This window comes from Cyprinus carpio, chromosome A3 (genome assembly GCF_018340385.1).
Source record: "Cyprinus carpio isolate SPL01 chromosome A3, ASM1834038v1, whole genome shotgun sequence".
Lineage (NCBI taxonomy): Eukaryota > Metazoa > Chordata > Actinopteri > Cypriniformes > Cyprinidae > Cyprinus > Cyprinus carpio.
This window is the reverse complement of record NC_056574.1, coordinates 2,598,927-2,613,843: the sequence shown is the minus strand read 5'-3', so window position 1 is coordinate 2,613,843 and position 14,917 is coordinate 2,598,927. Positions and strand designations below refer to the sequence as shown.

Here is a 14,917-nt window from a genome sequence, read left to right as displayed (position 1 = left end):
TATTAATGAAAACATTAAATAAACTTACCTTAAAACAGTTAAAACCAGTGGCTTTGCCCCGTTGTCCTTCCAAAATGACAGTTAGGGAGCGATTTAAACATCTTCAAGGCGCGTTAAATAACCCAGTGCTGGCCTGAAACAACCCAGCGTTGCAACCCAGCAGGTTTAACTCAACACATGGTAAATTGAAACTACCCAAAAGTGTTTAAAAAGTAATAAAAATAACCCAACAAAATGACCCAACAGACTCAGCCCAGCATTTTGGGTTAAAAAATAACCCAGCCGTTTTTAGAGTGTATCTACTGTCAATTCCTATATAACCACCAGGGGCGATTAGCTGTTGGGATTGGGAGGGTTTACTTTGTGTATTTATATTGTTGTTTTGTTAATTGTGTGGATTGTGATTCTTTTTTTTTTTTTTTTTTAGTTATATATTTGCATGAAGGTGTGAAGTGAGGTTGTGGGAATTTAATTTATTTGAAATTTTTTTTTGTTTACATTCTCTTTCCCAATTGTTGATTTATCCCATGAGATATTCGTATTGACCGTTTAAGATCCAGTTTATAGTTGGCCACTGTATGACATCAGTAGCTTATTCTTTTCTTTTGTGTGAAATGTATTGTTTTTGTAACGTGCATTTTTCTCTAGAATAATTTTTGTATAATTATATTTTTACATCTCGTTTAGTGTCAAATAAAGATTGTACACATCTCTGCTTGTTTTCCATTTATTTGGAAACCCTGTATAGTTGGGAGCATTTACAAAATATTCTATATCTTAGGGGGCAATTGCCTCCGCTCACATCAGGTAAAATGTTTTTTGGTCTTCTGATTTCTCGCATTCACAACGAGTTTGAACCCGGATGAAACTGTTACATCCGGGTTTCCCGTGAAGCACTGACTACACGAAACCGAAACTAAAGTGGAGTCGCAATTTGTCTCAAACTGAAAATAAATAATAAATAAATAATTAAAAAACTGCCGTCATAGTTTTTGAAAGCTATGGAGTAATTCGCGTTTCCAGTTGAAAAATTCGCGAAAATAATTAGTTTCACAACGTTCCCAAACACGCGCCAAATAAATGTAACAAACGGTCATGAATAAAACACATCCTTGCAGACCCCGCGATTAAACACTTGTTTTGATTAGTGTTTAATTTTACATGATAATAAATGTGTATTAGCGGCAATTTTAAAAAAACTACTCTTTCAAAATTAAAACGTTTTAAATTAACCCCGGTTGTCCTCCAAAATGACTGTTAAGGGAGCGTTTTAAACATCGTCCAAGGGCGCGTTAAATCAACCCAGTTGCTGGCCTGAAACAACCCAGCGTTGCAACCCAGCAGTTTACCTCAACCCCTGTTAAATTTGAACTACCCAAAGTGTTTTAAAAGTATAAAAGAACCCCAAAAAAATGACCCAACAGACTCCAGCCCAGCATTTTGGGTTAAAAATAACCCAGCCGCCGTTTTTAGAGTGTAATCTACTGTCAATTCTATATAACCACCAGGGCGATTACTGTTGGGATTGGGAGGGTTTACTTTGTGTATTTATATTGTTGTTTTGTTAATTGTGTGGATATGTGATTCTTTTTTTTTTTTTTTTTTAGTTTTATATATTTGCATGAAGGTGTGAAGTGAGGTTGTGGGAATTTAATTTATTTGAAATTTTTTTTTGTGTTTACATTCTCTTTCCCATTGTTGATTTATCCCATGAGATATTCGTATTGACCGTTTAAGATCCAGTTTATAGTTGGCCACTGTATGACATCAGTAGCTTATTCTTTTCTTTTGTGTGAAATGTATTGTTTTTGTAACGTGCATTTTTTCCTCTAGAATAATTTTTTGTATAAATTATATTTTTACATCTCGTTTAGTGTCAAATAAAGATTGTACACATCTCTGCTTGTTTTCCATTTATTTGGAAACCCTGTATAGTTGGGAGCATTTACAAAATATTCTATATCTTAGGGGCAATTGCCTCCGCTCACATCAGGTAAAATGTTTTTTTGGTCTTCTGATTTCTCGCATTCACAACGAGTTTGAACCCGGATGAAACTGTTACATCGGGGTTCCCGTGAAGCACTGACTACACGAAACCGAAACTAAAGTGGAGTCGCAATTTGTCTCAAACTGAAAATAAATAATAAATAAATATTAAAAAACTGCCGTCATAGTTTTTGAAAGCTATGGAGTAATTCGCGTTTCCAGTTGAAAAATTCGCGAAAATAATTAGTTTCACAACGTTCCCAAACACGCGCCAATAAAATGTAACTAACGGTCATGAATAAAACACATCCTTGCAGACCCCGCGATTAACACTTGTTTTGATTAGTGTTTAATTAGACTGGCTTCACCTCTGATATAATAAAGGACTGATTAAAGCACATTTCAGAGATATATTTACCGATTAAAATACCAGATATGTTAAATATTTGCAGAAGACAGAAATGTACCTCCTGTTGACTTCGACTGTAACTTCCGACAGAACTCCAGCCGCTGCTCTCAAACCAGAGCCATCAACGCAGATCGGCCGACTTGTGCTATGGTCTCCAATTTAATAAATAACAACTGAAATAAAGAACAATCCATTCAAGTCCATCACGGACAGAAAGTTTGAACTTCCTCGGCGCACACCTCTCCTCTGACTTGACTTCAGAGCATAAAGACACTGTCTCGCACACTCCAGCGGTGAGCAAGACAATTACACACAGACAAAAAAAAGCGAGCAAACTTCTCATTAAACTGACTGTCTCGTGTGAAAGCTGTCAGAATGACCAGTAAACAACCTGAAATTTCCCTTAAAAAAATGAAATAAAATAAAACATACATAGCCTACTTAGATCATAGTACACTTACCCAGCATGAGTGCAGACCAGAGAGGAGCCTGAAGCAGGCAGTGCTTCACCAGATTTGGTATACATGTGGGAGAATGCTACTCATTTGTGAACCTGGACCACAAAACCAGTCATAAGGGTCTTTTATTATTATTATTATTATTATTATTATTATTATTATTATTATTATTATTATTATTATTATCATCAAGATTTATACATCATCTGAAAGCTGAATAAATAATCTCTCCATTGATGTATGGTTTGTTAGGAGGACAATATTTGTCTGAGATACAACTATTTGAAAATCTGGAATCTGAGGGTGCAAAAAAATCAAAATATTGAGAAAATCACCTTTAAACTTGTCCAAATGAAGTTCTTAGCAATGCATATTACTAATCAAAAATTAAGTTTTTATATATTTACGGTAGGAAATTTGCCAAATATCTTTATGGAACAATATATTTACTTAATATCCTAATGATTTTGTCATAAAAGAGAAATTGATCAGTCTGACCCACACAATGTATAGTTGGCTACTGCTACAGATATACTTGTGCTACTGAAGACTGTTTCTGTGCTGCAGGGTCATGTTTGGCTGCACAGGAGCCTCAGCAATGATGTGCTCGAAGTGTCATGGTAGGAAATCCATTGTTTCCTCCGTGTCATGTTTTGTGTTTGTTTTTGTACTCACGTAGTCTCCATGTGCTCGTTTGGTTAATTGTTGTCACCTGTGTGTTGATTGTCTCGCTCCAGCTGATCCTCATCTCCACTCAGCTACATATACTCACTCATCTCTCTGTCTATTGTCAGATCCTCATTTCATGTCTCCACTTCCTAGTTGGATTACCGTCTTCCGTGTTCTGGATTGTGTTCGTGTTGTCGTCTTCGTGTCAGTGTTCCGGTCTGTTCCTGGTTTCATCCATTGACCGTCTTCACCTTCACCATCGACTTCACCATCCAGCTCTTCTCACGCCACCGTAGACCTTCGTTTCCATTGCCTACATTCTGGACTCTGATATCAATAAACTTCTTCTGATTGCCTGCAATTGCTTCCTCCTCTTTTACGAGCCGTCACAGTAGGATCTGACCATCATGGAAGCAGCAGGCGATCGCTCCCCATCTCATCTGGAGGAGTTTCTGCAGAGAGCCGTTGGTCGTATGGATCGCCAAGACAAGGCGATAGATGAGATGGGTCGAGCTTTCCAAGCAATGGTGACGAAGGTGTCCGAGCTCGCTCTCCAGGCTCAACGACAACAACAACCTCCACCCGCTGCGCCTCCCACGCCACCCACACCGCCGATCGTCTCCGGAGGGATTTCCCAGTCCGAACCACGCCTCCCCATCCCTGAGAAATATGCGGGTGAGCCAAAGTTTTGTCGATCATTTCTGTCTCATTGTTCTCTGCACTTCGCCCTTCAGCCCCGCACGTTTAACACCGAGGAAATGAAGGTGGCATTCGTCTTGTCACTATTGACGGGGAGGGCTGCCTTCTGGGGGACGGCGGTGTGGGAGAACCAAGACAGCTGCTGTGCCTCGTTCCACGCCCTTTCGGAGGAGATGAGACGGGTCTTCGACCGCTCCGTCACCGGGAGGGAGGCGGCTAGACTTCTCACGGACCTACGTCAGGAAGACAGGTCCGTAGCCGACTATTCCATTGAGTTCCGCACCCTGGCGGCGGAGTGTAAGTGGAACGAAGAGGCGCAGTGGGATCACTTCCTGCATGGGTTGGCTGACCGCATCCAACAGGAGATCCGCGCCGTCGAGCTCCCCACTTCTCTCAATGGCCTGATCGACTTCACCATCAGAGTAGACAACCGACTCGACCAAGCCGCCAGACGGAGGGGGAGAGCAGTTCTCGCGACCAGACCGGAGGCTCAGCGTCAGCGCTCAGAGGTTGCGGTCAGCCCACCTGGAGATCTTTAACCCATGCAGGTGGGGCGAGCTCGGCTCTCCCGGGAGGAGAGGATCAGGCGGAGATCCCTGGGACTATGTTTATACTGCGGCAGCCAAGAACATCACATCCAGCGCTGTCCGGTAAAAGACCAAGCCCGATAGTAAAAACTGAGGCTACTATCGGGTGGGATCTCTGCCAGGAAGACCTCATCTACATCGACACTCCTTCCGGTGAGTCTACGGTGGTCCACCCACGCACTCGATCATCACGCTTTGTTGGATTCTGGGGCAGAGGGTAGTTTCATGGACTTTAAGTTTGCTACTAAACTCAATATTCCTCTCACCTCCCTCAAACACCCCATTGCACCTTTTGCACTCAACGGACACAGACTGCCAGTCATCACACAGACCACTTTACCGGTTTCTCTCATCACATCTGGCAACCATACGGAGGAGATTTTCATTTTACATCACGGACTCACCTCAATCCCCCATTGTTCTCGGTCACACCTGGCTCCAGAAACACAACCCCAGGATCGATTGGCGCCTCGGATCTGTGGTTAGCTGGAGCGAGGAGTGTCATTTGTCTTGTCTTTTTGTCTGCTGGTGTTAATGTTTCTGAGTCTGTGTTTCAGGGGGAAGCAGTGGATTTGGCTAACGTGCCCGCGGAGTACCACGACCTGAAGGAGGTGTTCAGTAAGTCTCGTGCTGATTCTCTTCCTCCTCATCGTCCCTATGACTGTGCGATAGAGTTATTGCCAGGAACTTCTCCGCCTAAGGGCAAGTTATATTCTTTGTCTATTCCAGAGACGGCGGCCATGGAGAAATATATATCCAGTTCTCTAGCAACGGGGTTCATCCGCCCTTCTTCTTCTCCAGCGGGTGCGGGGTTCTTTTTTGTGGGAAAGAAGGACGGATCCTTGCGACCTTGCATTGACTACCGAGGGCTGAACAACATAACGGTAAAGAATACCTATCCTTTGCCGCTTATGTCTTCAGCTTTTGAGAGGTTGCAGGGAGCGTCCGTTTTCACTAAATTGGACTTACGTAATGCTTATCATTTGGTCCGCATCAGGGAGGGGGATGAGTGGAAGACTGCCTTTAACACCCATAGAGGCCATTTTGAGTACTGCGTGATGCCTTTCGGGCTAACGAACTCGCCGGCAGTCTTCCAAGCACTCGTTAATGACGTGTTGCGAGACATGGTCGATCTGTTCATATATGTTTACCTGGATGACATATTGATTTTTTCTTCGTCTCTCCAGGAACACGTGCAACACGTACGACGAGTGCTTCTGCGGTTGCTAGAGAATGGATTGTTTGTCAAGGCGGAGAAAATGCGTTTTTCATGCACAGTCTGTTTCTTTTCTGGGACACATCATTTCGACTGAGGGTGTTCGCATGGATCCTGAGAAGGTTAAGGCTGTGGTAAATTGGCCATCCCCAGAGTCTCGCAAGGCCCTGCAGAGATTTCTGGGGTTCGCCAATTTTTACCGGCGTTTCATTCGCAATTTCAGCCAACTAGCCGCTCCTCTGACCGCCTTGACCTCCCCTAGTTTGACGTTCAGGTGGACAAACGCAGCCGAGGCTGCGTTTGCCAAACTGAAAAAGCTGCTTTGTTTCAGCTCCCATTCTCGTCACCCCTGATCGCTCACGTCAATTCATAGTGGAGGTCGACGCGTCAGAGGTGGGGGTAGGAGCAGTGTTGTCCCAACGCGCATCCTCAGACGGAAAGGTGCACCTTTGCGCGTATTATTCTCACCGTTTATCTCCTGCGGAAGTTAATTATGACATTGGCAATCGAGAGTTGTTGGCAGTCAAACTTGCACTGGAAGAATGGCGTCACTGGCTTGAAGGGTCGGGTGTACCTTTCATTGTATGGACGGACCATAAGAATCTCGAATACATTAGAACCGCCAAAAAGACTTAACTCCAGGCAGGCTCGGTGGGCATTGTTTTTCGGTCGTTTCGATTTTTACACTTTCTTACCGGCCGGGTTCCAAAAAACATCAAACCCGATGCTTTATCCCGTCTTTTTGAGCATTCCGATCGTACTGCTACTCCCGAGCCCATTTTACCGGGGACCATCATTATCTCCGCGCTCAGATGGGAGGTCGAATCGAAGGTGTTGACTGCCTTAGAAGGGGTAACGCCCCCGGCTCGTTGCCCACCGAACCGATTGTTTGTGCCGGAGGGGTTACGATCAGACGTTCTCCAGTGGGGTCATTGTTCCAGTGTTGCTTGTCACCCAGGGTTAGTAGAACTAGGTTTCTAGTCAAGCAACGATTTTTGGTGGCCTGGTATGGCTCGTGACGTCCACGACTTCGTCTTGGCTTGTTCAGTTTGCGCTATTGGTAAGACTTCCAATCGACCTCCAGATGGGTTACTCTTACCGCTGTCTGTCCCTTCGAGACCCTGGTCCCACATTTCGCTAGATTTCATTACCGCCCTCCCGCCCTCTAAGGGCAATACGGTGATTTTAACCGTAGTGGACCGGTTCTCGAAGGCGACTCATTTTATTCCCTTGCCCAAATTACCATCAGCCAAGGAAACAGCGGTAGCTGTCATTGACCACGTCTTCCGTATACATGGCCTTCCGACAGACGTGGTTTCTGACAGGGGTCCCCAATTTGTGTCCAAATTTTGGCGAGAATTTTGTAGATTGTTAGGAGCGACTGTTAGTCTTTCTTCCGGGTTCCATCCCCAGAGCAATGGTCAAACCGAGCGAGCCAATCAGGATGTCGAAAGGGTTTTGCGATGTTTGGCTTCCAATAATCCTTCGTCCTGGTGTCAGCAACTCTCAATTGTGGAGTACGCACACAATTCTTTACCAGTGTCATCTACGGGCATGTCTCCATTTAAGTGTAGTTTAGGGTACCAACCACCTAATTTTGTCAGTACGGAATCCGAGGTTTCGGTCCCCTCCGCACACGCACTAGTCCAGACCTTTAACCCCACCTTCAAAAAATCTCGCATACCACCCATAAAATCCATATCCCGCACCAAGGCTAAGGCCGATCGCCACCGGTCGAAGCCTCCCCGTTACGTCGTCGGTCAAAGAGTGTGGCTTTCTACCCAGAATATTCCTATGCGTTCCGTTTCGAATAAGCTTGCTCCCAAATTTATTGGCCCGTTTTCTGTTACCAAAATCATTAATCCGGTAACAGTGCGTCTTAGCCTTCCTCCGGCGTACAGGAGGGTTCATCCCGTGTTCCATGTGTCCAAAATTAAAACCGGTGATTTTTTCCCGTCTTAACCCGCCTGCCCCGGTTCCCCCCCCGCCTCGTATCGTTAATGGGGAAACCACATATTTGGTTAATCGTATTCTGGACTCTAGACGGAGGGGACGCGGATTTCAGTACTTGGTGGATTGGGAAGGTTACGGTCCGGAGGAGAGAAGGTGGGTTCCTGCTCGGGACATACTGGATCACCGCCTTATTGATGATTACAATCTACAGGTAAAGCAGGCTGGGAACGTCAGGTGACGTCCTAGGGGAGGGGGTACTGTCACGGTAGGAAATCCATTGTTTCCTCCGTGTCATGTTTTGTGTTTGTTCTTGTACTCGCGTAGTCTCCATGTGCTCGTTTGGTTAATTGTTGTCACCTGTGTGTTGATTGTCTCGCTCCAGCTGATCCTCATCTCCACTCAGCTACATATACTCACTCATCTCTCTGTCTATTGTCAGATCCTCATTTCATGTCTCCACTTCCTAGTTGGATTACCGTCTTCCGTGTTCGTGTGCTGGATTGTGTTCGTGTTGTCGTCTTCGTGTCAGTGTTCCGGTCTGTTCCTGGTTTCATCCATTGACCGTCTTCACCTTCACCATCGACTTCACCATCCAGCTCTTCTCACGCCACCGTAGACCTTCGTTTCCATTGCCTACATTCTGGACTCTGATATCAATAAACTTCTTCTGATTGCCTGCAATTGCTTCCTCCTCTTTTACGAGCCGTCACACGAAGTGCCTCTGAAAAGCTGTAGGTCTCACATCCAGCTGACAACTGATCACATTTATAAACATTTGATGTGTGTCAAGTTTTACAAAGTGATTCTAACATGCACATCCATGATGTTGAGTAACTCTTGACAAAAGCCAAAAATGAATTATTAAATGTATGAATATATTTTCCAAATAAAAACTTATTTTATTTATTTTTTACTCATTTTTCCCAGTTACTTTAAATTTGATGCAAAACTCTGTAAAATTACTAACAATATCTGTAAAATGAACAATGCAGCTGTTATTTTAAAAAATATTACATCATTAATGCCACATTACATTAATTCTCATTTTTATACAAATAAATATTCTTTATTCATAGAGTATTTTTTCTGTTTTCTTAAATTATATAGAAATGTATGTAAAAATCCAAAAATAATGGCTATAATAATTTAGGAAATCACCACCAGATGCTGCAAATGGCACCATTATTCACACAGTTTGAAAAAATATATATATATATATAATAATAATTTAAAAAATTTGTTTAAAAAATTGGCAGTAACGGCTGCCAAACAAAAACTATAAAATTTAAGTAAATATTCTAATTTACAAAAGTACTAAAAACTTTATTTAAACGTTAACAAACACTGTTATTTTACAGGTATTTTGTGAATTATCACGATCAAACACCTTCACTAAATAAATATTTAAAGTCAAATGACTTTCAGCAACAGAACATTCAAGTCAAGTCAAGTCAAGTCAGTGCTTGTGTTCACTGCAGGACACTGCTAGAGACATGCCTAGATCCCCAAGACCTTCTTCTGGTAACAGTATCTTATTCAGATGATTCGAGCTTCACTGCTGGCTGCGGTTAATCTCACCAATAATCTGAATCACCTCTCTGAGTCCCTCCATTACAGCATGTGGAAAATGTTCCTGACTTGAGAGTGCATTTAAAAACTAACTCCTGGGTACAGATCAACTCCAAAAAGACCAAATCAACTGATGGTCGATTAAGCAGATGGGACAGCCGCGAATGGAGCCAATCTAATATAGCATCCATCAATACTTCCTTAAAAGACAACTATAATTACAATGTTAATTCTCAGAGATATTAACAGTTTTAATTACTAAATGTAGCGTCCGTTCAGTGGTGTAAGCAGATATATGGTCTACATTTCTACATAAATGCTGTAACAGCCATTATGGTTTTACTACAGTTAAGTCAGCGGTAATCAATAAGCCATAAAACATGTTTAAATGATTGTGAAGTCTCTATATTAGTCTGTTTGTGCAGAGCATTGAAGAAGTGTAATATTTCCTATCCCCATTTATTTTAACTCTTCCATCTTCCACCTTTCATTTTGATAAGCAGTACAATATATTAATGCATGCTCTACAGTTTCTGCTAATCCACATAGACTACGATTCCCAGACTCATGTTTGTTCACTCTATACAGGGAATAACGAAGAGCTGTATGCCCGAGACAAAGTCTGTCTTATCTTCTACTGCCTCGACTTCCTTTTTCACCACCAATTTTATTTCGAATCTGATAAAGGTGTCTTCCTCTTTCCTCCTCATTACACTGTACTTGCCATTTGCCTTTTATAGCTGTTCTAATTATAGCTTTAACTTCTTCTTTATGAAGTGGAATATTCAGTTCTATATAAGATATTGTCACTAGATGATACACTTCCTCATTTCCATCTATTCCCACACGTGCTGGAACCCACAGGAAACACATCTTGCTGTATTCACCCTGTACATACTTAAAATAATTTTATATTGAATATCTTGTCTTGAGGATCTCCCACTGATTAGACTTGATAAAGCTGAGAAAGAATATGCGCGTAACACCACATTCACTGTTCGAGGATCCTCCGTCCACCTGGTAGCTAACAATATTATTGTCATCTCTGTTGTGTAAACTCTTACTTGATCAGATTCCCTTTTACCAATATTAACTTGATAATGTGGGATATATACTGCTGCTGAAGCTCGACCTGTTTCTGGATCTTTAGATCATCAGTGAAAACTGATATTAATGAACTATAATTCTGCTCAAGATACTGCATAACCATTGCATCCTTAGTTACCACCCTATTTTTTCCTGGCGCCTTATTGAGCCAATCAGATAATAAAAAACAGAGTAAACAAGAATCTTGTTTGATTGGTTACAAGAAAGTCCCGCCTTCCCACTCACGCTTGCAAACTCCAGTAAGTGAGTGAATCGTGCCAAACCTGCAAGCGCAGGTAACAGTAGGTAGACATCCAAAATGGGTAATACCGCCGCACGTTACCGCCGCCGCAGGGCCGCGACGTTAAATGCAAATCAGTCGCGTGTTAAAATCATTCGCGAAACTACCGCCAGGTATGTAATGTAATTGTAAAATGAAAGGAAGACGTTAAACAACAATAACATTATAATATACATTATAACATCCTTAAACGCCATTAAAAAAAATAGGATAGTCTTAGACTACAGTCTACTCATCAAAAATTTAAAGAAAGGCCTTTACACAAAGGCTCGTTTGCATGCTATTGTTTTTAAACAGTCATTATATATATATATATATATATATATATATATATATATATATATATATATATATATATATGTGTGTGTGTGTGTGTGTGTGTGTGTGGATTAAAAATTTTCATTTCGGTTCAGTCTTGGTTAAAAAAAAAATAATAATAATAATAATAATAATCTTCAGGTTCCATTTGCAGGAGCGAAATGAGAACGGTTACAGCATTTTACAAATAATTCTTATTAACTCTGTTATAATTCTTGATTTTTCAAAGTGCTAACACTTTGCATTTTTTGAATTATGCCTTTACTGTGTGACCAATAATTGTGAATTGTGACTTTGATCGCGCTGGTGCCTCACGCGCACATATTCATTGGAAAACAGCAGTCGTTCACCGAGCCATGCGGCGCGAGCAGCGGGCCGCTTTGGCATATTTTTGCTAATTATGATTTTTTCCCATCGATACTGAAACACGTGTGAAATCCAAAGCCTATTTTACCTAATAAATAAGAGTTTAGCTTCAAATGGGCAACATGTTTGGATTTGTCCCGAATGAGGGAGATAAGCCCAACCTTACATTATGTATCGCTTTAAATTATTTTAATTATTAGTTTTTGTTGTTGTTTATAAGCCTATATTATTATATGGACTGCTGCAATTATATTTATCCATTAGAATTATATATTTGTAATTCTTGTTCTGTTCTGATAAATTTTTTACATTTAAAGGATTTGTTGTAAAGTGAAGGGAACTAAAAAAATGTCCTGTGGTACATTAGCTATAGCATTATTAGGCCTGCCGTTATTATTTCTGAATGTAATAAAATGCAGCTCTCACAAATGTAATTTATTTTTTAGCTTGTTTTCGTGTATGTTTTTATCTAGCTTTATTTTTCCATTGCATCTAAAAATGACTTTGTGCATCACATTCACTTCGTGAACAAAACAAATATAACTTCAGATCCGCCTCCTGCGATGCTCAGCTGTGGACGATATCAAAATGTTTGATATAAAGGTTGCTGTCACATTTTATACAGGAATTGTTCATTAAAAAAAAAAAAAAAAAAAAAAAATTATATTGTTTGTTTTATACTAACATGCAATCAAATCTTCGGATACTATATAAGATACAAGTTCATTTAGGCTATTTAACATGCACTGTGACATTTTACCGTTTCAACTTAAACTCCTTGAGATTTTAAAGTCAGTTTAATAGTATTGAAATTCAAGTTGAATCTAGTATAAAAAAGGTTTTAATTGCTTAAATTATTAATATGAATTAATAAGTTAGCATGACTTTTTCATCATAGCATTTTTTACGAGCTGTATTCCTTTTCTGAAACCAAGCACCCCACTTTTCTTTTTTAAATCTATGAATCGCTCGCATATCTCCTACAACCTACAAATAAGGGCTAATAGAGGTTCTTTCTTTATTTATTTATAATGTTTATTCTTGAAGAAAATAAGTATTTATTATTTAATAAAATAAAGGACGATCCAAATATTTGTAATGTACAATAATATAGGCCTATATCTGCCTGCAGTTAAAAAAAGTTATATTTGTTTTGATTCATCCATTTATGTAGGCTACAGTTAGCCTATTCTAAAAATAAAAATAAAAATCAATAATGTCATAAAAAAATACCATCGGTCTGAATATATTTTACCATTGTAGAATTGGGGTAGTAATTTAGGAGGTGAAACTACAGTGAAATTACAAATGGCATGGGATTTTGAAGCATGACAACTGAAGGTCTATGAAACATTTTCCTTCAGGCAGACTGAATGTTTTCCTGCCTTGCTAAATGTTGGGTTAGTTTGCGCGAGTCCCGCTCGCTGTGAAGCGGAAGCAGCTGACGGAGGATTCCGCTTGGTCTTAAAGCCTTCTGCAAACGCCTACGTTCACAAATAACAATGATTTTGGCAAAAATAATGATTAATTATCAATTGATAATTTGTTATTATTTTGGTCTAGTGAAATAATAATATGGGCTGCTGGAAAATAATGAATAAAAAGAGTAAGGCTGCTGTGAGTACAGGCATGTTTCAACCCAGTAACATGACAACAGCGTTCCTCACAGCCAACAAACAGACCGAGTTCAGTTCAGCTGGAGGAGGCTGGGGGGTAGTTCTGTATAACTTGTGGGGGTCGAGATAAAGGTGTGAATCTCTTGCTCTTTCATATGGACAGTCTTAAGAGGGTTTCAAACTTGCAGAACAGGTTTTAGGACAACTTTAAATAAAGGTTTGATCCACTTCAAATGTTGACTACTGTATAGAGCAATAAAGTGTATTAGTTAGGTATCATAACTTAATTTCAGAGGAGGTTGCCTTAACTCCCCGGGCGCCGCAGCATAAAAATGGCTGCCCACCTGCTCCGGGTGTGTGTTCACAGTGTGTGTGTGTGTTCACTGCTCTGTGTGTGTGCCACATCGGATGGGTTAAATGCAGAGCACGAATTCTGAGTATGGGTCACCATACTTGGCTGAATGTCACGTCAATTTCACTTTCTTTTTAATACTAGCCCATCATGCATCTAACCATCCACTCGGTGTTAAGAGCTGTTCAGATTTAAAACTGCCAGCTCCGCAGTGAGTCAGTGTCATGGGACGGAGGACAGACCAAGTGTAGGCCTAAATCAGTTTTCTAGTCTATATTTTTCATCTCGTTATGTCGCTGGTTTAGGTTATGTATTTATTTTTATTTCTTATATCAATTATTTTGTAAATATAGCAGACACTGTCTAACCGTGTCTACACCCGGACGGCCTTGTTCATATAGGGCGAAACATCTCTCTCACTCGGCAGTACAGTAGGCCTATGTGAAGCGGAGTGGAGCAGCAACAATTTCCCTCCACACTCCTAGCATTCAATAATCACTAAGCTCCGCGGTTCATTGATACCAGAAACACTGCTCCGCCTTCACTCCGTGGCTAAAGTTGAAATGTTATGTTTCATAATAGCTTAAAAAATAAGATAAAAAATAAAATAAATAAAATTACAGGAGAGTTTCAAAGGGGATTAGGCTATTGTGTGCAAACTTTTTGTCCTACCAAACGCCAAAACTAATAAAATTGTCAGCATTAAAAGGTATAATTGCTGCTTTCTGCTGTGCAAATTTTGTTTGTGATGAAAATAACGATTTTTTAACATTTCGTCAGTTTATTTATCTACAGATCGATGCATTTGTTACAGATTTCTGCTCATTCAAAATCAGATACAGATGAAGTAGCCTACTGTAAGATTACATTTGTTTGAATGCATTGCGACAGCGATTACATGTGAATGTGCTGTATCTGTTTAAATCATGCTTTAACCCGAAAATAATCAGTAAAGTGTCACGGCGCGTAAAGGGCGCCGAGGAAGAAACCGGGTCTGGGTCCAAACGCAGGGGAAAACTACTCTTTAATAAACAAAAGGCCAACACGGCAAAAACAAAACAGAAAAACGAATCACAGGAACAAGCCGAAATGCAACACTAGAGACACGTCAAGACAACAAACATAGCAAATAACATTAATTCAGGCAGGCCGAGAGGTGGGAGTGTGGAGAATATATACTAGTGAACAAATGGGGGGGGACAGCTGTGTATGATATATGTGACAGGTGTGTCGAACTAGTGTCCAGGTGTGAGTGTAAGTGTGTGAGTGGGTGACACAGCTGAGCGGAGTGAAGTTAATGAGTCCGGGAGAATGGAAGTGGCGCCCTCTGGG

General features: G+C 40.8%; 1 protein-coding gene across 3 annotated transcripts in view; it reads right to left on the bottom strand.

The window, feature by feature from the left end:
* LOC109096520 (nucleotide-binding oligomerization domain-containing protein 2-like) overlaps positions 1-2,743 on the bottom strand; it is a 45,556-nt gene extending 42,813 nt beyond the window's left edge. Inside the window, exon 1 of one of the 3 annotated variants that reach the window (XM_042733515.1) lies at positions 2,454-2,743. The gene's annotated coding sequence lies outside the window, so the exon portion shown is untranslated. The remainder of the gene's footprint in view (positions 1-2,453) is intronic. The other 2 variants (XM_042733508.1, XM_042733523.1) reach the window with 2 other exon arrangements.
* Between the last annotated feature and the right edge of the window lie 12,174 nt (positions 2,744-14,917).